The 25462-nt window shown below is 38.7% G+C and overlaps 1 protein-coding gene across 3 annotated transcripts in view; it reads right to left on the reverse strand.

The window, feature by feature from the left end:
- sema6bb (sema domain, transmembrane domain (TM), and cytoplasmic domain, (semaphorin) 6Bb) overlaps positions 1-17924 on the reverse strand; it is a 120678-nt gene extending 102754 nt beyond the window's left edge. The window contains exons 1-2 of one of the 3 annotated variants that reach the window (XM_082188477.1): positions 17097-17924; positions 3206-3303 (exon numbers count right to left, since the gene is read on the reverse strand). The gene's annotated coding sequence lies outside the window, so the exon portion shown is untranslated. The remainder of the gene's footprint in view (positions 1-3205; positions 3304-17096) is intronic. The other 2 variants (XM_082188476.1, XM_082188475.1) reach the window with 2 other exon arrangements.
- Between the last annotated feature and the right edge of the window lie 7538 nt (positions 17925-25462).

The following is a 25462-nucleotide window of genomic DNA, read 5'->3' on the forward strand; positions in this document are numbered from 1 at the left end:
AGGAATAAATTATATTTTAAAATATATTAAAATACAAACCGTTATTTTAATTTGAGCTTTTTTATTTAAAACAATCTGACCCACCCCAAACTTTTAAATGGTATTGTGTTTGTTTTGCATTATCAAATATATTCTGACACATTTCATAGCTAGAACCATCAAGAATTCCCACACATGCATAGAATATGCTTAATTTTACTTTGGCAAACTGTAATTATTGGTGACACTTCAGTTTTGCTCAGCCAAGATGGCAAAAGGCAAAAAGGCAGTTTTTATAAACTTGCACCATTTAAGAGAGAGAGGAAAAACGAAAGTGTGTGATTAAGGAGATAGGTGACTCTCTCAGGATTTGGCTTGGAAAGAATTAATCAGGAAAGTATAGCAGGGGAACAGACCTGAATACACAACAGACTCACATCTCCATTCACATGTCTACACAGCCAGTCTGAGATACAAGACCCCTCCCAGTAATCACAGCAATATTTCAACTCTAAGCATGGTTAGGTCTACTAATAAAACATCCTTCTCTTCTTGCAGGCGCCATCACTGCTGTCCACTTTATTCTGCAAAAGCACTCTAGATTCAAACGATATCACCACCCTACTCAGTCGTACTTACTGCAAGTTGTCTAAGTGGGTCAAGGGGGTCTCCGCAGGGATCTCATAAGCCACACGGGCTGTCAAGAAGCAGCTAGGTACCGCTGATAAGACTCTCGCAGCGACAGGAGAGAACCCTACTGCTTCATTACTGAGCCAGACATCCAGGCCAGGATAAACACTGAGCTCCAGTGCCCAGAATTACACCAAAGCAAGTTCTGCATCCATCATTCCACCGTGAGTACTAGGACTGCACAATTAATCGAGAAAAAAATCACGTTCATTGTGCATACAAATGCAATGGCAATTCAGAGGTGTAAACTAGAATTTTAGCCAGTAGACTAAACTTTGTTCTAAACTCCAGGTGAAACTGTATAAACCTGCAGTGACCGCTTCAGCGACTGTAATGGGATTGTTCTGATATTGTCACGTTGCTCACTTTCTGTGTATAATTTATTCAAAATGTGAACAGTTTCGTTTTTCCTTGTGCTAAGTGGGCCAACGTGAAGTCGGCCATTTAGGCACATTCAATTTTCAATTCTTGATTTACTGATGTACTGAGGAACACAGTACTCAGCATGTTTTTGATGCATAGCCTACTTATAGAATATGGCATGCAGTTGCCCTACATTAAAACATTTTTTAATTGGTAGTCGAAAATAAAAATGTACACAAAATTGCTGTAAAAATGCTAATAATTTTAAAAGACCATAGAAATGCTATGGTAAAAACTAGTTTAACACTTAATTGTTTAACACTATATACAGTATATAATAAGTTCCTTTATGGTGAAAAACTGCAATACGTCTAATGGACATTTCATGTAATTTTACAGTAAAATGCTGTTAAATGTACTGCTTCTTGGAAGTGAAAAACTTCCAAATACTTTACAAATAATTACATTTAATTTACAGTAACAAATTTTATAATCTACAGCGAAATATAATCTACACATCACATTTGAAAGTTTTTCATTTAAATAAAAAAAATTCTTCGTTTTTTGCTGTTAAATTAGTGTCATCATGACAGTGTTTAATACTTGTGTCATTGACACCACACACTTTTAATATATAATATATTATTATACGGCTCTGCGCAATACTTGATTCTGATTGGTCGATCGCGTCATTCAGTGGTAAGTTATTCCCTAATAACAACCGTTAAAAACAGATAACACGGGCTCATCCAGGTCAATCCCTGAAGTCGGCGCTTTAAGCTTGCTAGGGGGCAATTCCACGCAAAACTGTCACATCCATAACGCCAACTAAATACCATGGCATTGTGTTGGCGTTATGGATGTGACAGTTTTGCGTGGAATTGCCCGAGGAACAGTTTTTCTTTGTGGAAGTTTTTTGTTTGGTGAGCTAATAAAATATTTAAACTCAGTAAAATCAATATTTTGTGTACAGTTATTCATGTCCTCCAGTATCGTGGACTCACTCTCGTTTTATACAAACGCAGCTGCTGCCATTTTGATAAGATTGTTATGTACACTGTAATGGATTATAAGATAACAAACAGGTACGATTTTAAAATAGTTTCTTCTCAGATCAATATCTCTTATCCCCATAATTGGTGAATAATACCATGTAATAAGTGGTATGGCTGTACCGTATCCCTTAAATGTCCAGCTAGTTTGAACTTGCCGCTTGTTAGCAACTACTCTCTCCGCAGTAGCTTTGTGTTTAAAGTGCTTCGCGTCGGGGTCCTGATCACTCTGTCGGGGGTTTATTGTGCGATAAAAACCAGCTGGATATACATTAATATAATATATTACATTAATAAAATATATTAATTACATTAATATTACATTAATAAACCCTTACATAAATACACTGTAAAAAATTTCTAACCCTCCCAAATCAAAAATTTCAAGTGACCTTTAACATCTAAATTTTTCAATTAGTCCCAAGTGAAATTCTTGTTGCAATAGTCTGTTAACATTGGCTGTTATATAACATAACATAACATACTATAGATGAACAAAGCTGATTAGAACATTTTTGGAACTGAAACTCATGCTGATAATATCCAATAAATGACTAAATATCATTCGATTAATCTGCCTGGATGATATATCTGTCAAACTAACTATATTGGAGTTCTTTTAAAGCACATTCTATTAATCAAAATTAATAACCACAATTATAATATCAACAGAAATAATCCACAATTATAATTTGTCATAACCATGCTGCCCTACTGGGTACAAACGCAGAGGGGCATGTCTAATCAAAACCACGAATCATTAACACATATCCTCTAATTAACCTGTTAAAGTGTGAGACCGGCCTGCAAATGTGGCTCACAGTGACTCCAGAGGCCAGCGCGGTTTGTGCACACACACAGCTACAGGGTCGTAGGAGTTTAAGCTTTGTAAGTGGCGCTTTGTTCTTGTGGTACAAAGGGAGAAAGCAAAATAGGAAAGGCAAGAGAAAGACAGAAGCTCATTTAATGCAAAAACAGCAACAAAAAAACTATATTATCTCTGCAACATGAAACAAGTAGCACAGAAGAATGAGTCTAAAGAGAGGGAGAGATCAAGAATGAAAGAACGAAAAAGCTCAGATGTTGACTTTGGGTATAAACATAAAAGACAAGTGACATACTGAGTGAAACTCCTCCAGGTTTGGGTCTGAACTCTCATCAGCTTCACACGGCTCCACCAGCGGTGAACTCTCACAGAAGGGTGAGAAAGAGAGAGAGGCTGAAGAGAAATACAGAGCTAAGTTATTATATTAATGAATGCTCCAAGCAGCAGATGCCTGCAGAGATGCTGAGGCCGTGCTCAGCCGTTCCCTTTTTCAGAGGCTGCCGGTTTCAATCTGACAGGCAAATGGGGCAGTGCCACAACATCCGCAGCTGCTGCTGATGCAGAACACTCATCTCCAAAGAGAGTCAAACATACACTTTCCCCTTCTCTCATCTCTTGCTCTTTCTCAATAACCTCAGCTCCAAGATAAGCAGTAATGCAAAGTGGAGGTGAGAGCAAAACAGTGATTTTCCTTTCAGTTTTTATTTCGCCATACTGTATATGACAAAGACATAATAAATGCCACACTTCTCACACATCTCCAGTGTTTACTAATAGTGTCATTCTAAAAGACACAGGAGTTATCATTTGAATCGGTTTGCTGAGTCCTTCACTAACTGAGTAAACAAAACAATTTGGACCTGGCTATTTTAAAGAGGTTCTATTATGCCCTTTTACGAAGTCTTGATTTTGTTTTTGGAGTGTACTAGAATATGCTTTCATGCTTGAATGTTCAAAAAACACAATATTTTTTACATTATTACAGCTCCTCTTTCCCCAGTCTGTCCCGGTTTCGATATAGTCCCTCCTTCCGAAATGTCCTGTGATTGGTTAGCTGGCCCAGTGTGTTGTGATTGACATGCTTAGCGTGTGTTCGGGAAATGTCTCGGCCCTCCATAACCGCGAGTTCTGCTCTAGTGTAAATATAAAGGATGGCAGTAATTTCAAACCCGATTCGGACCCTGACAATGTTAACAAACAAGAGGAGCATCCAGAACAGATTTCATGCACAGACAATTATTCTTGTACATTATAGGTACGATGTTATCCACAATTTAATCATAATATTTGTCGGAAAACTATGGTTATACAAGCAGTAAATCGAACACAAAATCATGGTTAATTTTCCTAAGGGGCGGTGAACAGCCTTACAGAAGCAAAAGCTTACAAAAACTATAGTAAACAACACTATATCAACACTAATGTTGGCTAGCAGGCGAGCGTAGCAACAACATAAAACGTATAAATGGAACTGTTAATAGAAAACGCAACTACAAATAATAAGACATATTGTACTTTACAAGTTGTCATCCACAAACAACAGATTGTCCCGACAAAGTGGAAACTGCCCCATTTCAGGAGAAGTTTTTGTGTGTAGCCTGCATCGTGGTTCTGAAAGCTGTTCATCGTAAAATGTGCAGCGCAGAGATAAATGTCGGGCTTGTAATGTTCAGAAACAGTCTTTAAAATAAATTTGACCCATACCAAGTTCATCAGCCTTAGGAAGGTCAAACAACTGACATAGCAACAGCTCAGCCAGGCCTCGTCCACTTTTCTGAGTATTATGGAGGAATAGTATGACTTCATAAAGCCCGGAAAAATCTTGTTATAGTCCAAACGAGACATTTGTTGTAGTTCTTGGAAAGTGGATTCTGTTAAATAAAATATCTCCCTTTGGAGTGGACTTTGAGCTTTGTAACCTTGCAGATTTTTTTTATGCTCAAACATTAACATTACACACTAATTAAAGTTGAAAAAGTGAAAAAGCATAATATGACCCCTTTAAATTAATATTAATACAATCATAACGTAATACTGAAGGTTCCTTGTATAGCAACAGCTGACAGAGAATTTCCATCATATGTAAGCAAAATTTAAATGGTAAAGGACATCCAATTCAGCCATTCACTTTTTAAATACAATGTCTCCTCATGGTCTTAATGAAGAATTTGATATAAAACCATTCTTATAATAACATAAAAAAGACATATATTTTTGTAAGAAATTGTTTGTTTATATGCTGACTATATTTCAGTGGGTCTAATGAATATGTGGAGTATTGTCCTCTAATTATTTGGGGTTGACTAGTATGGATATTTTTTTTATATATGTATATTGTACATTGTGTGTGTGTGTGTGTGTGTGTGTGTGTGTGTGTGTGTGTGTGTGTGTGTGTGTATATATGTGTGTATGTATGTATATATATATGTGTGTGTGTGTGTGTGTGTGTGTGTGTGTGTGTGTGTGTGTATGTCTATATATATATGTGTGTGTGTGTGTGTGTGTATGTCTATATATATATGTGTGTGTGTGTGTGTGTGTGTGTGTGTGTGTGTGTGTGTGTGTGTGTGTGTGTGTGTGTGTGTGTGTGTGTGTGTGTGTGTGTATATATATATATACACGTGTATGTGTATATATATATGTGTGTATGTTTTTTTTTGTGGATAGTTGTTATGTACTCTTTTGGGGATATTGAGATTTGAATGGCCCCTTTTTTGAAATGTGTGGGTTTGTGGAGAATGTGTATGTTAGTGTTCTCTTAATTGAGTAATGTGTGGGGCTATTAGCTAAATAAACTAATTGATATCACAGGGTGGGTCAGTTGATTGAAAGACCTATATATATCCCTTCATCAAATGTGTCCACCATTTGCCTGAAGAAGACCCAGCAGGGTCGAAACATTGCAATTTTTATTAAATATGGGAGCAAAGAGCAGTGTTGCGGACATCACATTTTTTTCACTTTGTTAGTTCCTTTTGTCCTGCACCTGCCAGAAGGTGGGATGTGCACACAATTACTTTTTTAAGGACATCCAATACCATTGAAAAGGTTGGGGTCAGTAAGAACTTTTATTCAGCAAGGTTCCATTCAATTAATCAAAGGTCAAAGTCAAGACATTTATTCAGTGTTCAAAAGGTTTCAAATAAATACTGATCTTTTGAACTTTCTATTCATCAAAATATTCTGAAAACATGCAGGATCACATGAAGAATCATGTAACTTCTTTCAAAAACATAACAAATACAACATTAAAAAAAATGCAAGTACTACCATTGAACGGTAGTGTATACCCAAATGATTTGAATCCAACTGAAAGCTTGTGAATCGGAATAAAATAAAATGGATACCATACCAGCACTCTCTCAAGCCACTCAGCCATTCTCTCACTTTCATAGCAATTTTAGGCTCAATTAATTTTCACAGTTGGGAATTCTGATGTTTTTCATTGACGCCACATGGTAATTACTCTTTCATCTAATGTATGTGTGCTTTTTGAGTTTAGTAGCAAGGGTTTATTATGCCTGTGTGTCGCATGTTTGACGTCCGCTGACAAATCTGACTTTCAAGCATTTGTTAGGTTTAGCTTACAGTCTGTTTATATAGCTAAACATTGCAGCGCAGAGACTGTTTACCTTCAGTGGACCCGTGTGAAACGCTAAGAGGGGACATGAGAGAAAGAACGAGAGTGCGGTTAGTCTTATCTCATAAAAGAGAGGAGAAATCTGACCCAAGGAGCCCCAAGCTGTTCGTCCATAACTAGCTTGAACACCAGGCTGCTCTTCTGCTGCGCTCCTTCAAAGGAACTCTGTTGTCATCACTTATGGTACTGACGACAGTCATTAGAAACAAGGCAGGTGAAATCGCCTGCGTAAAGAAAGAAAAGCAATGGCCTTAAAAGCCTGAGTGCCATCTTTAACATTTGGCAGAGCCAACACTCTCCCATGTCGGAGAGGTTGTTCAGTCGAGCCTGCGGCTATGCAATTAAACTCCCTCATACTGAGATTCATCAATAAACCAAGCATTAAAAAAATACTTGAGATTGTTTACCACAACATATTTCTAGCGTGATCTGGAGAGGTTTAAATATCCCAGCCAATTTGCTCAGTATTTCCACACCAGCCGTTGCGGCTCCCTCGGCGCAGAGAGGAGCCGCATTTCGACCACCACTAATGTGGCGACCCGATGCCACGCAGTGTTGTGCTTCATGCAACCCCTTGCAGATCCCGAGGTCATGACAGACAGGGGGCAGGAGGACAGACCGGAGAGTTCTCAGGGACGATGGTCTCTGCCTGATCACTTCTAGAGTTTACACTGACGGTATCAAGTTTCCTTGACGACAGTGGCGGCGGCGGCGGCGCTGGGTAGGCTGAAATAAAGCAGGGGTGACTTGCTATGCTATTTATACTGAGCAAGTAGATAATTGTTTAAAGGTTAGGCTGCGAGCAAAGCATAAACAAGCATTCTGTGATTGTGTGTGTGTGTTGGTGTGTGTGTGTGTGTGTGATGTCCCTGCGGCACAAAGAGGAAGAGGGTGTCACATGATCGCCAGGCTGCTTGCCCGGGATACAAGGCTCTCTTATGCCAAAGGTCTGTGTGTGCTGAGAAGGGGGCGGAGGGACTAATTCTGCTCTTTAAGATAACAGACTGAAATATGAGCAACAAGTATTTATAGATCACGCAAACAAAACGCTTTTTAAAGGGAAAGTTCAGCCAAAAATTACAATTCTGTCATCATTTACTCACCCTCTTGTCATTCCAAACATTTATGATGTTGTATTTATTGTGTCAGGCTATAAACATAACAATCCATTTAACTTGAAACTATTATTCACCTCCAATGAGTTGAACTCAGTTTGATTTGTAAACTGAAACAGTTGAACAGTTGTTTTAAACCAACTCAAAAGAATGATTTTCACAAATTGGACAAATTGGGTTCTCAAATCACTGACTGATTCACTGATTAAATATAATTAAATTTAAGTTACTTGATGATAATCTTGTAAAATCCAAATCATTGAGTTCAAGTTTTATGTTTTGTAGTAATATATAAATATTAGGCACATGAATAGAAAACTGCATGCCAAATTAAGACTTGCTTTCAGAAAAAATGCATCTTCTTACCTCATTGGAAAATCATCAGTGTCTTTATACATCCTTTGGAAGTCAATGGTAACAAAACTGTTTGGTTACCAACATTCTGCAACAGGGTTTCTCAAACTCGGTCCTGGAGGGCCACTGTCCTGCACAGTTTAGCTCCAACCCTGATCAAAATTTGAGAAACCCTGTTCTACAACATATATTTTGTGTTCAGCAGACGTTAGTTAAGTTATTTATATAATGTTAGTTATGCAGGTTTGGAACGACATGAAAAATTTATAATAAAAAAAAGACAGAAACATATTTTCTGTCTCTTTTAACTCTCTCTTTAAGAATGTTTAATTTTTTTACTGGATAACACACACACACACACACAAAAACATGAAGAAAAAGTTTGTTTTGCAGTGTGACCTTGTGCTCTGTAAAGGAAAAAGGACAAAACAATAGACACATTTCCAGGATTTAGAATGCTGAGGCAGGAGTAAGCTATGCTAACGGCTGAGCTAAGCTTCACAGCTCAACTCAGAAAATCTGTCTCTTTTTCTCTTTCTCTTTCTCTTTCTCTATTCGGTCTGACAGAAATGCCAGCAGCCTCTGATGCTTGCTGACCACAAAAACAAGTTATTAAAAGGCTTGAAAGGGGGTATGAATATTCACATGGGGGATTTGAGAGGAGAGGAAACGCAGAAGCCTGACAGCAGGGTGAGCAGTCAGGCTCCTGTCTCACTAAACGATTCCAACACAAATCCATTCAGGTCCTCATGAGCACACCGGGGTTAAAAACATTTACATACAAATACAAATATGCCACCACACACACACACACAAACGTGCACAAATACAGAGGGCTACAGCATCTGATTAGCATAATTCCTCTTCACTAGAGCAAAATCCATCACTGTGAATGTGCTGCAATTGATTCGAAATACATTAGCAAATTGTCATGTGAAACCAAGAATTGTAATCCCTAATCAAACGGATAAGAGCTCTCTCTTTCCATTTTCCCTCTCTTCTGTTTACGTGCGCAAGTCCAAAATTGCTGTGTTTTCCCCACACAGAGAAGTGCTCTTAATAAGCGAGGATGCTTAACATCAAAGATTTTTGGCTTTTTGTCTGGGCTTTTCAGCTGAACGCCAGATTGATTCGTATGGTGTGTGTGTGTGTGTGTGTGTGTGTGTGTGTGTGTGTGTGTGTGTGTGTGTGTGTGTGTGTGTGTGTGTGTGTGTGTCTGACATCATCCCAAGGGAGCACCAGACTGTGTTACAGCAACTGCCCGCTGACACTAGACCTGTTGCCTCCAGATGGCCTCCACCACACACACACACACACACACTCTCTCTCTCTCTCTCTCAAAACATTCTCAGCACAAGAGTGATATCTTTTCATCTCTGATTCAATATTAAGAGGTCTCTTTCATCCTCCATAAGCTCCAATCACTATGAATCTATGATTTGCTGGTTCATTATTATGCATGTAGTTACAGTCATGAATATCTCTACATTGTACTGTATGACAGTAGTTGTGTCAATAAAGCTGTAGAGACAGTCAGAGAGAGAGAGAGAGAGAGAGAGAGAGAGAGAGAGAGAGAGAGAGAGAGAGAGAAAGGGATTAATCTACAAAAGACATTGCATTACAGGTATATACCATAATACAAAAATAAATAAATCAAATAAAAGTCATTATTGTAATGTGAAATAAATTATATATTATTTGAAGGGTATATACATACAGTATATAAACTACAGTAATACAATAATAATCTAATGAGAATAATAATTGCGATTAAGGAGAATTTAGAGGGAAAATGTGCTTAAATGTAATGAAAATAATGTCAAAGTGTGATGGCATAAAAATATGCCTAATTTTCCTTAGGAATTTTTTTTTTCTTGTTTTCTTACTGTTATTTTGGGGTAAAATATGACTGGGACATGTTTTCATGAGATTTACCCAAAGAGAGAGAGAGGGAGAGAGGTAGTCACCGGAGTTGACTGTGAGCTGATTTGTGCAGGAACTCAGGTTTTCTATACATTAATTGGTTCCTCTGAGTTCTTGATTTAAATGTTTTTAAGCCGCCAGCATCCTGCCCATCCATTAAACACCCACATTCCCTCTCCAGAGCCCCATCTCTTCCTCATTTTTCTCATCCGCTCTCAGGATTACCTCACTGCCTGGCATCTCTTCTTCTGCCCTCTGTCCTTTGCCCTCTCCCTCTTTCCCATCTTGAGCCCCACATTCATTTCAGGGCTACTTTGTTCAGTCTCTCTCCCTCGCTTATGCATGATTGCATCCTGCGGGTCACAGAATGCAGTTCGCTGTTAATGTTAATTACCTTGAGGCTGAGAACGAGCCGCTCGGACAGAGACAGAAACGAGAGAATTAGAGGAAAAGGAAAGTCCATAAACAAAGAGATGGTTAAACATTTAACAGTGGCGCTGCACTGTGCAAACAACCCCGTTCCTAGAGAGGAAAGACAGAATTGTGTTCTAGGTAAAAAGCACCTCTGAGGGGACAAAGAAAGGCTGTAAAACGCACATCCTCAGGTGTTTTAAACCACCAAAAAGCAGGAATGTGTCCTCTGAGGCTCAGTGAGTCATCGATGGCTTCATCCTCCTCATAAACACCACACACGCTTCCTGTCTACCTGAGAGACTGTGTTCTCACACCAGCTGCAGAGCAGCACCAGCCAAAAACAGCAAGCAACAATGTGAGAATTTTTGTGTTGGGGAGTGTGTACAGTATGTGTGTAGGTGAAAGCAAAGGTGATAGACAGATGCAGCCTGAGGTGAGATAAAGAGAAAAAAAAACAGATGTAGTGTGTGTAAAACTGTTTAATGTGACACCTGGTATTATCATTCGGTGAATAGTCAAAAACACAAGGCCATATCGACAATATTGAAGGTTTTGTCAAACAAACCTTCAATTCACCTGTCAATTTGACAGTCAGTCAATCATTGGACAACAACTTGGGTTAGTTGGAGAACTGCAGGGGGATGTATGATTAATTACATCATAAAAATGTACCATTAAATAAATACAAATAAATAATATATTATTTTAAAATCTCCTAATCTTCCCCCCGTTACGGAGTCCCTGATCATTTGGATTCACAGAACTTCTCCAGTTTGCTTCACATCAACATGCAGCAACAAAAGCATTATCTGAAATTCAGACTAATATATTTGCATTCAAAAGCAATAGTTTTTATCAGCATGCAGCAATAGACATGACAAAAGTCACAAAATTAGAGACCCTCCCTTGAAATCTGATCACAAGTGGTTTAAAGGAGACACATTTGAGATGCAAATAAAAACCAGGTGTAAACAGTGATGTCTCATTTGACCACTTGTGATCGGATCACCTGAGATGGATGTTAATATCAGTTGTGAACAGGTCCTATGCGAGTATGTGGCTGAGAGTAGCATCTCGTCTTTCTACTGTGACTGGCATAGTTTTACCAGGTCCTCATTGTTAGCATCTCCCATCATTAACAAATCTTCCTGCTGCCACTGCGTGAGAAAGATGTGACTGGGCCTCAGAGAACGAGCAAAGGCGCAGTGAAACATTCGCACACATTCAGTCTAGTTTTTTCTATTTCTCTCTTCCTTACTCTCACACATCCGCTGTCTGTCTCTTTCGATCTCTCTCTCTCACACACACACAGAGACAGAGACACACACACACGTTCTGTTTATTCACGCCCATGCAGCCTAACAATCTCGCCCACCATCTTTTCTCATCACCTCGTTCTCTCAGCCGAAGGCCTGGAATTGCATTCAGCATCTCCTTTCACAGCCCTCTCTGTGTTCTGAAAGAGTCATACACAGCCCTCCGCGCACAAAACTCTTTCTTTCTCTGATATCCTGCCTGCTGTTTACGCATTGAGGTGGCATTTATGTAGCTCATGCAGTGACTGTAAAGACTTTATCAGCTTGGATGAAAGGGAAGGGTGGAACAAAAAGGTAAGGGGAAGGCAAAAGCAAGAAAGCAAAAGAAAAGAAATTACATAAAAAAAAGAAGGAAATCGAAATGATAGAAAGATATGATGGAACTAATGGAAAAGTAAAAAGGATTAGATGGAAAGCAAAAGAAGAGTTAAGAAAGTGTAAGGAAACGGAAGTATCAAACTAATTGATAGAAAAAGTCAAACGAAACATAGAAAGCAAAAGAAAAGGAAAGGGAAAAGGAAAGGAAATGAGGTAGAAGGAAAAGGAAAATGAAGTAAAAGAAAGCAAAGGAAAAGAGAAAAGAGAAAAGGAAAGGAAAGTAGAAGTAAAAGAAAGTAAAAAAGGCCAGAAAGCAAAAGGAAAGGAAAGGAAATAGGGAGAAAAAGAAAGGGAAAAGGGATGGAAGGGTGTGAAAAAGGAAATCAAAAAACAAAGGATAAAGAGAGGAGAGAATGGAAAGAATGGAGAGCAGGAAAGAAAAGAAACAATAGAAAATGAAAAGAAATGAAAGGGAAATAACCCTGTTAAGCATTGGACCAAGGAACGATGCCCACACTCCTCTAATTATGGGCTTTTCCAGGGGTAAATTCTGAATTCACTTATTCTGCTCGACGTGAAATATGTGGCAGATCAGTTGAAAAGAAAAAGATGAAAGATAGATGGATGTGGAATTAAACTTCAAGGAGAAAGGGTCTTCACTGAGAGGGAATGGAAGAGAAGCTCTATTACATTTTAATGGGTGGAGCCGTGACCTCCAGCACCACCTTATGGCAGGTCAGGAGAGGGGTTAACCCTCCAGGGGCAGGAGGATCATGGGAAATGAGGTTTTTGAGGTCACTGGTTAATGCGTTTACTGCTCCCTCACTCCAACTCCTATACTAACCTTCAACAGACATAAATGCATGATGGGAAAACAGGGAATTGCGGGACCAGGCCGGTGAAAGACCGGGTGGGCATCTCAACTTGCGGGCCCCAGCGTGCTTCTCACCTTCTCTTTCAGCAAGCTCAACATGCTAAGTGAGAACATTGTTCCGGTCAATTTGTTCCTTTCAGAGTCCCAGTGGGCAGTGTCCTTTAGCCTGACAGCACACTGAGAGAAAGCACTCTGTCTGGAAGGGTCTGACATCAAGACAAGAGTGAGGGAGAGACAGAGAGATGTAGGGAGAGAAAGAAAGAGCGAGCGCTGTGCCAAAAAGGGAGGGACGGTTTGAGATATGGAGAAATCGAAGGCTGACAAAAGAAAAAAAAGAAAAGGGAAGGAAACCGGATGACAGTAAAAGACCAATAAAATGTACAGAAATGACAGGGAGGGAGTTAGGGGGCCCTGTATTGGGGAGTGCCAGTGAATGGCGCCCCTCCGGTCATGGATCCCCTCGAAAAGGGTCCATGGGGGTGGAGGGGTGGGGGGATGGGGGTGTTAAGCAGCCGCAGGTGACGCAAAACCCCAAGGGCAACTGTAAGCGTGCATGTGTGTGTGTCCGCGCGTGTGCCCCCTGTGCCCGCAGCACCTGTTCCCTCGGCACACTGGCCTCAACACTTGCACTGAGGGGTGAAGTGCGGCTGTTGGGGGGAAAAGGGCGCACTTGAACAGGGCACCTATTCAAGAAAACTTGGAACACTCTCCATTTCCCTCCTCCACATTTCAGAATATCCTCCGAACTACATCCCAGTAAAATCAGCAGGAAGTTTGCTCAGGCTCGGTGCATGTTGGGAAAGTTGCACATCTCCACTTTAAGTAAGGCTGATAATAAAACAGCTCTGTGTTTGTTGGGGATTAGAACGGCTCTGCTGAACAGTCTGTTAAGATGCAAAGTGCATTAAAGAAGTACAAAAAACAGCGGAATTGACATTGTTGAGAATGACCCAGTTATGTTTCTGTTCTCAATGATGTGACTAACTTTTTGTCCTATAAATTAATTCAAAAATACATTAGAAATGCTATTCTACATAGCGACTTGAATACACCTCTTTTAAAAAAAGCAATAAAAAAATTCCAAGTATTCAATAATTACTTCCTAGAAAAAAAAGAAAAAAAAAAGTAATGTGGTCCAACCAACTTGCATAAAGAAAAAAGAAAACATTTAACATGAAATTTTCATAAAATATCTGGCAAGGTAAAGAGGTCTCTTAAAATATCTGATTATTTATTGTCATTGTAAAAAAAATATATATATTTTTTGTGTACACTAATGTACTGTAAGGAGAACATTCAAAAAAAATGTATATGCGGATTACACCTCATGACATTAAGCATCATTAAATTGAAACTTTTCTTGAAAATAGTATAAAAGTATTTTGAAAGCAATGAATACAAAGAGCATATTATATGGCCTGCGTTTAAACTATATTTTTCAAAGATCATATACACTCTTATATACATCATTGACCCAACTACAGAGTAAAAACTTCATTTTTGTTCATGAAAACAACCAGTGCAGTGCAACAAATAGAATAAAAAAAAAACTGAAACCGATCTATTCTGAGTCGTGCACTTCTTGTGCACTTTACACATTGTGTGCTGTGGTGCTATTGATAATTCAGTGTGTAATGAGTGGTTTTGTATGTGCGTTTGAAGAGGTCAGTGGAACGCTCATACAAATGCCACCCTCAGTCATGAATCATGGGCCTTAGGGACTGTCGAAATGAAAAAATGTGAACGCTTAAGCTGGACTGAAACCAAACAAAGAAGATGGATGATAATAACCCAATTCACAATTTAAAAAATGAACAGTCCTAATGACTGCTTTTGAGCTTGAGACCTTTAATCATGTAGACAGTGAGACAATTTTGGTTTTGCGTCAAAGAACAATTCTTGTTCAGTAAGCTTGAGTTGTTGAAGAAAGTAGGCTGCAATCCTATCCACATCTTACTTTTCTTTAACTAAAGAACATCGTCTCCACTGGCAAATCCTCTTTTCACCTCCTTTCTCATCTGCTCTCTCTCCTGGGTTCTTTTAAAATGCTCTCAACCTTAGGGACTTCACTCTCTTCTTTCTCTTTTTCCAGTCCACAAACCTTGAAGGATAACAAAAGAGCGCAATGGCTATTTGAATTTGAAACAGGGGCACTACGACAAAAAAAAAAAAAAAAGTGTCTCACACCAAGGCAGCAGAGGGACTGTGCTGAAGAGCCAGCCATTCATGAAAGTTCACCCTCACGTTGAGAAAGCAGAAAGAAAAATACTATTCTGAAACAATGCAACCCACTTAGTGTGGTGGAATATGAACAGCTGCTGAATGGGTGTACGTTCAAACACCTGGGTGATACGGCACGGTAAAACAAACATGTAAACACCCACCAACTACACATACCCTCTCTACTCATAGAGAGTCTTCAATGGTTCTTTGCATTCCTTTATATTCAAAGTATCTATCAAGAAATGTATTGAGATGTATGAACTATATGTGGGGGACTAAAAAACTAAAAGAGCTCTTGATGTGTTCTTCAGATCACTGTACTAGGGTCTGGGTTATTAACGCACTGGAACATATAGGTTTCCTAAAAAACTATAAAAAGCTCTTTGTGGAAATTAAATTGGTTTTGAAATCTGCCTGTAAAGAGCTTCTGGTTGTAATTGTTGTAATTTATTTTTAATAGTGCAGCACTAAATGTCAAGAAACAGGGTGAATGAGAAAAGAACAATGACACCTAGATTTACGTGCTTTCCATTTAACTGCTACTGTTCACAGTTTTATGTACACAATTGGTTTTGGTCAAAAGTGCATTTCTCAATACCTATAGGCTAGTTGACTTTTCAAAAGTCTCCAGACAGTCATACAAGTGCATATAGATTAACTACTGGTCAGCATCTTTCAAAACTCACAAATTCTTTTCTCACTCACAGACAACTATTTGCAAAACTATTTGCAAAACTTGATGTATCATAACTTTTAAATCATGCATGTTCATGTCAGCAATGTACATCAATCCGCAATGTATTTGTACAGAAATTCCATACTGACGAACTTTAAATATCCAAAAAAAAAAACAATATAAGAAAAACAACTACCATAATTAATGCCCTAGCTGACAACAATTTTGCCATGCCAGTTTCATTATAATCAATTCAAAAGAGCCCATCTTTGAAATATCATGTAAACATGTCTGACTGAGATGGATCAGGCATGCCAAGAGATTTTTCTAGGTGTATCAACAGAGAAGAATGTTGATTAGCATTGTTGTTACATTGGTGTCAATCTGTTTGTTTAAAGGTGGATGTTTTGCACGGATATGTACAGACACATGTTTTTGTTTTACAGTATCAGAGCTGCATTGTATGGTGGAATTACCATATGCCAAATGTAAGGCATGCTGAAGCATAACATTTTCACATTTTCCCCTTGTACTGTAATACATACGCTATAACAATTAAAGAACATGTCGTTCTTGTAATACTAAGGACTTCTGGTTTCTTAACAAATTCTTGCTCAAAGTGTTTTGATGGGTGTAAATGTTAACTAGGTTATGGCAGAATGAATTCATTTGTTTTGGAGATTTAAGTGAATTTGAGATTAATTGCTGTGTCAAGTTGGTAAATGTAGCTGTAAATAGTTTGGAGAAAGAAGTCTCAGGTTTGAGAAAGGCACTAAATTGTAAAAGAGTGTACAAACGCAGGAGACATGAGAGCAAAAAGCTAGTAATAAAATAATAAATAGAGGCAAACGAGAGAAATAAAATGAAGACACTTTTGTAAGAGCTGCATTTGATTAAAATAATGCCATAACTTCAAACTAAATGTAATAATGACGAAAAGGCTGCAAGTATAGTGAAATTGCGGTCAATGCGTAAATATTTTCAAGAAATGAACAGTGTTAATTATTTAATTTTGTTGTTCCACCATCCGAACAGCTAGCCTTCAACACAACCAGAATGTCATGGGCAAAATCAAGTCATGACCAACAACTCTCTAAATCATGTCTAAATAAAAAGTACATTTCTTTAATTATATTAGCGGAATCCCTCATTTGACAACACATCTACAATTAAAAATATTATAAGACTTATATACTTGAGTAGAAACAGCACAATTCAGGGGCGCGTGCAGAACCAAACCCATCGTCACACTGAGATGGAGAGGGGGAATCCGTAACAACTAGTCCTACAATCCAGAACAGAAGCGTACCATTTGGTAAACCAGCATACTTACCGATAACAGCAGCGGGAAACGGTGAGCCCGGTTCTCTGTGAATGACTCGCCTCCTCGGGACTATAATCCAGAATGACTGAGAGGAGAAGATGAGAGGAGGGGTCCGCGTGAAATCTACTCCTCTCTATCGCACCTGTCTCTGTGCAGATCTGATCCCTGATCTGACATCCTTAAGACAACTGTGTCCAAACCCCCAACAACTAACGTACACAACGACACCTGTCCCCGGGTAAAAAACACCGCGCGACAAAGCTCGTCTATGCTGCTCGTGAACAAATGGCATTCCCGACTTGGTCCCGCAGCCGCTGTATTCCCCTTCGGACAGCCTTCCAGAAGCAAAGAAGTCGCTTGGAATAAGCAGGGATAAACTGACTTCTGTTTAACAAATGATGGCAAAAAAAAAAAAAACAGTCCACGAAAGCGCAACCAGCTGTGCCTTACGAGAACGTGTCTGTCTGGGCTGCAAACACTTGCCTTATCAATCACCTACCGCTACAATACTTATTCAGTGCTGCGCCAGTAGAATGTACGCTTCTGAGCGCGTGGACAAAAAGGCACGTTCGTTTGTTTGGTGCGCGCGCGCCGCTGCCTCCAATTTGAGTCCAGCCTTTGCACTCCGCCACAAGAAACTCTTATTGTCCGGGAGAAATTTAATATTTCCTGCAATCCCCGGGATGTAGCTCGCGGCGTTTGGTATGAGAGAGAAAGATCACGCGTTTGCTATCTCAGCGCTGTTGTAAGTCTGTCACCCACAGCTATTGAAACGCAAGTCAATGCCAAAACCTGACGCAGAATAGAGCTGCAGACTGGAGCGGAATTAATTTGTTGTTAATCATTTGGGGTCAGAAAATACATCAGCGATACTTGGTTGAGTGGATTAGTCCTCGTATTAGACGTGCAAGTGGCAAAGTAAGATAATTTAATTTGGAGATCGAAAGAGCGAGCATAGGCATTAAAATAAAGTCATCTTTTCACTGCAAAGGCAGTTTAAAATTTAAGTTTTTATTCTTAATATAGAAACGTGAAATTATAAATAAAAATACCAATAAATTATAAATGGCAATATATATGCACACACTGTCGTGATTTTAAGGCTAAATCAAATAAGATTTTATGTAAATTTTATACTAAATATTTAAAGTCCCCATGAAATCAAAATGGAAGTTTTTTGGCTTTTAGTATGAATGTTAGTCTTACTGTAGCTAGTGAGCAATCAAAACAATGACAAAATTTGTATTTAGAATATATAAGCTTTCAAAACTTAGTCTCTCACTTCTGCCAATATGGATCAATGATTTTGATGACATCACACTGCACTTCAGCTTCTCATTAGATTTTCTGTCCAATCAAATGCTCTAGAATCTACAGCGTTCCGCCCCCAAATGGACGCTGAAGCTGCAAATTGGTCACTTGTTCACACATTTACTATTTTCAATATGTTGAATGCATTATATGGGATAGGAAACGATTCAGACAGTGTAAAGTGCTAGTTTCGAGTTAGTGCCAGTTATCATTCCTAGTGTGAATTTAAAAGATTTAAAGATTTTAAAAATGTAAAAAATTGCATTCAAGATTTTCAAGACAGGTAGGGTAATAATAACAATCCTCTCTTCTTGTCCCTTCTTCTTTTCCTCATACCTCTATCTGTGATCACACTCTTGCAAGTTATTGTGAGGACTCCAGACAACAATAGATGAGTCGCTCAGTGCAAACAACAGTGTTCATTCAGCAGTTGGTGACTTCATTAGTTAAGCTGAAGATGCCTTGGGCAGGTACATCCCTGACTAATAGACTGACGTTATCAGACGGATAATAAACACACCTGAAAAAGTCCCTTTCAATGAACTGAGCATTTCCTCACGATGACTTAAAAACTAATTATGTTTATACATCGAAAAAACAAATCTAGGTGTGTGGTGTATGTATCATAATAGAAGTTCATTTAAAGTAATTAGACAGCATTGTGACAATTCAGGCCCTTCCACACAAAGTCAATTTGATTAGATGCCGTCGCAATTGGGGTAATTGAGTTGGCTAAGCCCCAATGGTTCACAATTATTACCCAGTACGATTCTCCTTATTGTGATCTTTAAAAAAAGGTATCAAATTAGGCCAAAGAAACTTTGAGGGAAACATCACGCTTTGTTCGCCTCTCCATATTTGATCTGAAGTAAAGCTCTCGCAAGAGAGCGATGTGGAACTGACAACAAATAAATAAACAAAAGAGAAGCTCAGTTTTGTTCTTCCTGGCTTTCATCCCACACTGCCTCTCTGAAATGGAGCATTTGCTTCAAACCCGGGCCACAAAACCGTGTTGGGAACACGAAACAAGGCAGTTTATCAGAGACAAAGAACTTTGAAGAGCAACATTTTTTAGCTTTCACTCCTGCTAGAGAAGCAACCAAAGATCACTCTGAATCAGTGCAGTGCTAACTCTGAAACAGTCATCATTCTTAGTCGTGATGCAAAAATAATGTTCCTATCTTCCGCTCCAGGCTAACGCTGGTTGCCAGGTGTATATATATATAGGTGATTGGGCGAGATAAGAACAGTGAGGTCACCATTACGCCGCAAAATGAGGTGCAATGTGATATCTCTGGGTAATGACATATATCTTAGCTCTAGGGCTGCATTGCATGTGATCAAGCACAATCGAATTACTTGCAGTCACAAGCCAACCATCATGTCTCCATTTCCTTGTGATTTGATTGCAGGTCCCGATAGCAGCCGGCGAATAGACGAGCAGTTTATTCCATGTTGATATCCATTATTAGAGATATCTAGGTTTTAATGGGATGGGATACTTCAGTTTCGGCCCATTGCTTCAAGTACACAGTGGCTTTACAGTAGCATTGCTTTTGTACTTGCAGTAACAAGATTTCACTCCATAATTCCATATCGTAAAGCACCATATAGATCATTGTGCTGGCTGGAAACCAAACAACCTAATAGCCTACACATTCTCAATCATATAGCTGTCTAAAAGCTCCAAAGCCTTATTTGTTTATGAGCAGAAATCCATGCAACAAGTGCCAAGCGCAACAATAAGCTGAGCCCTAGGTGACTTTTGTCAACAACCCAAATCCGAACCTCTTTCTTTACTGTTTTTGCTATAATCACAAGCACATGTACAAATCGGATCAACAGCCATTATTACTTGCGTCTCAATAAACATACTCTCCATGGAGTCTTGACTCAACGTTTGTGAATGCAAATGCAATTACAGGTCATTTGAACTTGGTAGATGTCCAGTGCTGATAAAAAACAGAGCTGGTTTAGACCAGTCTGAAAATCTATTGTGCAACTAGAGTTTGGTAGCTTGGTTAATGACATTGTGCTATTTATTAATTAATTTAGTCTTATTTATTAATTTATTCAAAAATACATCATAAATACAATTCATACATACAACAACTTGAATACACCTCTTCTATAAGTAATGTAAAGTTGAAAAATATCAGGGTAATAGTGATATCATAATGAATAGGGTTACAGCGATATCATAATGAAGAAAAAGAAGAAATAGGAAAGAAAAAGGCATTAAAACTATTATTAAAAGAATTAAATTCTTGAAAGAAAACATTATAAAGAAGTTTGGCATACCAGAACTGCTTCACTTCTTAATAAAATCTGAAAAAACTTTTGTTTGCCACAAATTAAAGTCATGTGGTCCAATGAACGTGCATAAACATGCATGGGGGAAACATAAAACAGTAAATGATATCATAGAGAAGACTCCTGCAAACCATCGTGACTATGCGTCAAGGATAATAAGTCTCTTAAAATATTAGATGATTTATTATGACAAAGCAGGATTAATTATATATATACCAGTTATTGTGTCACAGAATGTCGTTTTAAGAGTTTTTTATGCGAGAATAGTTGTTTAAACCTCAAATGCTATTTATATATAAACATAGCTCCTATTTGAACATTTGTTTAGACGTTTTCAGAGATGTGAGCTCCAGGTCGTCAGCGGCCGTTCAGTGCTCATGTACCCATTGAGAACAGCTTTATCTCGCCCAGTCCTTCGTGAATTTGCCTATGGCCTATTCACAGCCGTGCTGATATAGAGCCATATCACACTCCTACTTGTGTGATATTGATATAGCTCATTAAAACTTTTTGAAAGTAGTGATAACACCACAAGGAATATATGTTAGCACAGCTAAAACTGTATGACACCACAAAAAGTTAATTTTTAGGAACTTGTATTTGCCCCGTGTTTTAAAGGTGCTCTAAGCGATGTCACACGTTTTTTAGGCTGAAACATTTTTTGTCACATACAGCAAACATCTCCTCACTATCCGCTAGCTGCCTGTCCCCTGAACACACTGTAAAAAAAAAACGGTCTCTGTAGACAGCCCAGGCTCCACAAACGGCAACAAAAACAAACTGGGCCAACCTGCACCACGAAACATAACAAACAGTGTTCCAGCCAATAACCGACAATAATGATTTGGGGGTGGGGGTTGGGGGGTTAGTGCGCGTGCACATGAAGGGGGGTGTGAGTGGAGGAGAGAGAAGCATGAAGAGGGAAGTTAGCTAGAGGAGAGATGTCCTAGACAACGACAACGACTAACGTAAGAATTATATTCTCTTGAATTTTGATATGGCCAACACACGACCAAAGAGACGACATTCCGATGAACAAATAGCAAAGAAGAGGGAAAAGGAGAAGGAACGCGCGAATTCCCGAATTCATGACTGTTTCAGGAAGCATGGAAGGGAGGGGGAGGGGAGGGGATGGGATGAGGAGGAGGGAGGGTCGAGCTAGCCTCCGTTTTGTTTGACAATACTTCGAACGTCAACAAGAAGTGACGTCACCCAACATCGCTTAGAGCACCTTTAAACTAGGTTTTTAAAAGATTCATTCTTTTTATTATCGTCAACACTCTTTTACGTCCATGACGCTACAATCAGGCTGTCTTTGTAAATTGGAGTAATACAAAATCTCCCATCTCTCGTTTCTCAGTGGTCGGTGTGCCACAGTTGAAGGCCTTGTTTGGTAAGACAGCTGTGATGAGGTGGTCACGGCGGTCTAACTGTGAAAAGATTAGAGATCTCACCTCACCCTGAGTGCTGAACACACAGCGGCCACTGACCCGCCAGCAACCCACACCTGACATGATCTCAGAGCAATAAACAGAGCCTGCGTGATTGTCAGGGACATTAAAAACCTCTAGGAAAAAAATCATACCAAAAGCTGGAGTCATTTATTTATCTTTAACAGCCTGCTGAATGACAGGCCAAACTGTTTTCTTGCCGTAATCTACTATGTCTGAAAATACACAATGGGTTCCTGTAACCGTTTAGCTTTCGTTGTGTTGCCCTGGAGACAACGGTTTTCATTTCACCTCTCTATAAATGTTCAGATGAGTTTGGTAAAACGCTTCTAAAAATGTCAGCCCGGGAGCAGAGGGGTGTATTTCTAACCATCTCGCATGCTTGCTGCCCACTCAGGGACGGCTTGATGAGTTCCCGTGATTGTGTAATGGAACCCGACTGTTAACTGCACAGGACGTTTTAGAGATTCCAGAGTTTTGTGCAACACTGGACTCGTTCCAAAAAACACAGCGAAAGCATTCCAAAGAAATTCATGGAACGACGAAGAAATGTAAACAGCAAAATCATGACAGATTTTCTGTGATGATGAATTACAAGGCTTTGTCAGAGCGATAGATTCACAGTGTTTGTGTGAAGTTATCTGATGTTTAGTTAACGTTTGTATATCTTAAATCTATGAATGTTTTAGATTAGGGATGTCAGTCTGCGTAAAGCGATTAAATGCATAAACTGACCATTTCATTTCAGCAGTCTATCTATGGGCACTACGGGAAGAAGGATATTTAAAAATTATAATATATTTATTCAATTAAAATGATAAAATGATACAATATACAGTATAATACAATTATATACAAAAAATTGTGAATTAATATATGAAAATATTATAATATTTCTAAATCTTATCTTTAGTTCAGAATATAATCTTTTGAGTGCTTGACACAAGACTGTTTTTAATTATTTCCTCTCATTATTTTTTATCTTGCCTATAATAAACATTCTTAAGTTACATGACTCATGTTACTTGTGTTCAACTCATGTTTGCAATCTGGTGCAATCTTGTGCCAAATCTCAAGTGTTTTGCCTTATCTTACTGTGAATCTGAATTTGGCTGTTTAAAAAGCTAAATTATTGATGCAGATGTGTGAGAGTGTAAGAAGACAGAATGATTAAAAAAGGACAAAGCCTCAAAAATCATATCACACAAAGAAAATCACTGAACAGGCCAGATGTGACAGGTGAATTATTTTTTACTGCTGATGCAAGGCTAAGTCTTCGAAGCTATATTAAATCCACGTGAAATATGTTTCGGTCCAATTGCTGTATCTGCCTGGCCAAGGTCACACACTAATATGTTATTAAATGATAAATGGTCTCAGGGCAGAAGTTTATGTATCATTTTTCATCTTTGTCATGATTTGTTTCTCTAACCTCTATGTTACTGATACCGAATGTAGCCGGCACATACATGATTCCAGACATGAGATATGAGAGAAAAAGATAGAGCGATGACATCTCACGCCAGAACCAGATGGCGGAGAGTTCGAGGGTTGTAGCCTACAATACAGCTCTCATGACCTTGACGTTGATATCTGGAAATAATATAATCTGCTCAACCATATAAAGATTCAAACCAGAATCACTTCTAGCATTCTCCGCACTTCATTCGCAACTAAACTGAATGTTAATGATGTCAAAGATAATGTTGATTAAAGATGAAAATAATCATAGCCAACTCGAGTCGAAAATACTAAGAACCCAATAAACAAAATTATGTTTCTAAAAACATTTTAACATTCCCATTAAGTTATAAAAATTACATTTTTGAATGTTCTCTCAACATTCAAAACGTCTAGTTTTTTTCCCTTTACATTAAGGGTACATTCCATTTTATTGTTTTGTAAACATTATGGGAAGGTTACTTTTAAATGTTCTCTTAAAGCTGCAGTCCTTAGTTTTTCCTCTTTGTCGCCATCTCTGTTCAAAATCTGCAATTGCAGTTATTCGTGGATTTATCAACTTTACGTAGGTTGTGCCTCGGCACGGCACAGCGCGGATGAATCCAATGTTTTGAGGAGAATGTGCGGCTGTCAGTCACCGCGCCGGTGTGGATACTGGCATTCGGAATCACAGATTCTACTTTTTGGAAGTATGACCAACATAAGAATTTTTAACCCAAAAAAAGTTACGGAATGTAGCTTTAACATTCTGAAACAAGTAGTAATATTAAAAAAATGTTAGATGAACATCCAACTGAATTTTTCAGAAAAAAAAACGTTGATAAACAATGTATAAATAATGTTTCTGTGCTACGGTTTTGACAACATATTTAAAGACCAGATAATTTTGAACAAACGTTCAAGAACCTTGCCAGAACCTTAACCACAGTTCTGAGAACGTTCCCTGTTTGCTGGGAATACAAATGAGAATGCTAATAAACATCATTCAGGCAATGAACTACAATGCATTAATTTTACTATTCTAAACAGAAAAGATCTTTTTAATAGGTTGTGGTTTGTACAGTATGCAAACGTGCACCAAAGCACACCATTGATCATGTGCGATCATACAGCAAGAGGATGCCGATATTGGCAACAGGGCAAGAATAACCTCATATCCTCAGGCAGAGCAACCATTTTGCCTGCTGTCCCCGAATCTTCAATTACAATATCCAGGTCAATTTGGACCACAATAAATCGACCCTACAAAGCTAAATGCGAGCAAAGCAGAACCAGATGACACCGCTGGCCTCAGGGCCGTAATAGCTGGTCTTGGGAAAAAATGCTCAAGACCACTCAAGAAAAATACACAAAACAATAACCATGACAAATGTAATGTGTAATATTCCAGCTCGGTTGGTTTCCATGAACAGATCTATCTCTGTTCATGAGCGCACTGGGTTATGTTTGTTTGTTAGTGTGGTAAACGCAGACACAAACACAGACTTTAGTGAGGACTAAACACATATTTCTGATGTTTTCCCCCTTCACAGTGAGACTGCAGTACAGATTTCTTTTATAGCAGAGAGATGTAGACCTCAGATGACAGTGAGGATATGAAACGTAGGATTTGAAGTGTAAACACATATTTTGAGGATGTGGTGAGGAAGGAAGATATTTTACCAGTGATGCTAATTACAGCATGTAGTTAAAAAACAAACAGTAAATGCACACATCACATCGCATTAATCAAATATCAAACCTGCTGCCTTGTTAGAGTGCTGAGTGTTGCATTTGGATGATAATAGCTACTCAAAAAGCTACTTCCAGCATTATTATTGCAATTAAGGCTTTTTTATG

The sequence above is a fragment of the Leuciscus leuciscus genome (genome assembly GCF_965113295.1).
Source record: "Leuciscus leuciscus genome assembly, chromosome: 13".
NCBI classification, from domain to species: Eukaryota; Metazoa; Chordata; class Actinopteri; order Cypriniformes; family Leuciscidae; genus Leuciscus; species Leuciscus leuciscus.